Source organism: Octopus bimaculoides, chromosome 14, assembly GCF_001194135.2.
Source record: "Octopus bimaculoides isolate UCB-OBI-ISO-001 chromosome 14, ASM119413v2, whole genome shotgun sequence".
Taxonomy (NCBI): Eukaryota; Metazoa; Mollusca; class Cephalopoda; order Octopoda; family Octopodidae; genus Octopus; species Octopus bimaculoides.
Genome location: NC_068994.1, coordinates 29,909,219 through 29,910,704, shown reverse-complemented (window position 1 = coordinate 29,910,704; position 1,486 = coordinate 29,909,219).

Genomic DNA, 1,486 nt, shown 5'->3' with positions numbered 1-1,486 from the left:
GACCACTCTATTTATAAGAATCGTGGCAGCTAGAAGGACATACATACTGCAGCAGAGTTTGTACCTAAATAGGTCAGTTGCTGTCCAGTTGAACTTCGTCTGACATTTATAAGGTCGAAGGTTAAAGGGAGATCATTAATCACTTTTTGACAGGACAAAGAAAACTTGCTTTTCGCGCCTGTTGGATTGTGGTGTTTGATCGACCGGGTATTCTTAGATTCGGTTTCGAATCTAGGTTTGGAGAAGGAAGTGTAAATTTTTACACTACTCCCCTTCTAGTGAGAAAGCCACAGAGATCGAACGATATTAGAAATGTTATCTTTTTGTGTATGCAGAAAATTTTTTACAAGTTGCAACAGACAAATGAATGTCAAAAACATGGAATACAAAAAATATGAAGCAAAGATTCACTGTTGGTGTGTGCTATATGGTGGGCAATGCATATATGTGGCCCAGGCAGAAACATGTTGGCGCGTTGAAAGAGATGTGCCTCTATTGATTACTCGACCCACTAGAGGTCTAAATAGAGGCAGGTTGTATTTCAGTGGCGCAAAAGATCAATTGGTAGCACAAGTGAGAATGTGACTGTTGCAAGTGTGTGTAAGCATCAGATATCAAAATATTTTTACAAGCAAGCAAAACAGTTTAAAAAGAAAACAAAACATATGTACATGCAAAAAAATGAAAGAAGTGTTCATCGAAAAAGTTCGCTTGTGAAATGTTCAGTAAAATGTTCAAACCGAAAGTTTTTCGCTGATGTGGAACAATGTTTTTTTTTTTTTTTCTTTTATGTATACAAAATGTTCGTTGATTTCCTTGGGTTTGTATGTAGGTGATGCAGTCATGTGAGTTATGTGTTGATGTATGCGTTTCATTAAATAAGATGGTTAGGTTGAGAATTGGGACTTACCCGAAAAACTTGCACAAACCTTGCGGGCCAGCGAACAGTTCTTCCCGATTTAGTGTGCCGGGGTTGTGCAGAATCTGTAGTGTTTGCTGGGGTTGGTGAGTCCGTCGAGGAACAGAAGGAACTGAATGTAAGTCGTCCTCGATGAAGGCTGTTTTCAAACGATCAATCGATACGGTATTTCGTTTACCTCCGATATCGAGGACGGAATACTTGGGTTCTCGTTTGATGACTTTGTACGGCCCGGAATATAGTGGCCGGAGTTAAGATGGTATGCCATCGTTTCTGACGAAAACATGAGTCCAAGTGTTGATGTCCTTGGGAACATGTGAAACGACGTTCTGTTGTCTGGGGCCTGCAGGTGATAAATGCGACATGGATGTCCGCAATCGGTGCACATATTGTGCTGGGTATGCAACAGGTTCAATCATCTGCCCAGGTAAGGTGAGTGTTGTGCCGTAGACTAGTTCTGCCGGAGTGTGTCCAACTTCCTCCTTAACCGTGAATCGAATACCAAGGAGGATGAGGAGGAGATGTTCCAGCCAGTTGGAAGAGTCTGCAGATGCTTTAATAGCTGCT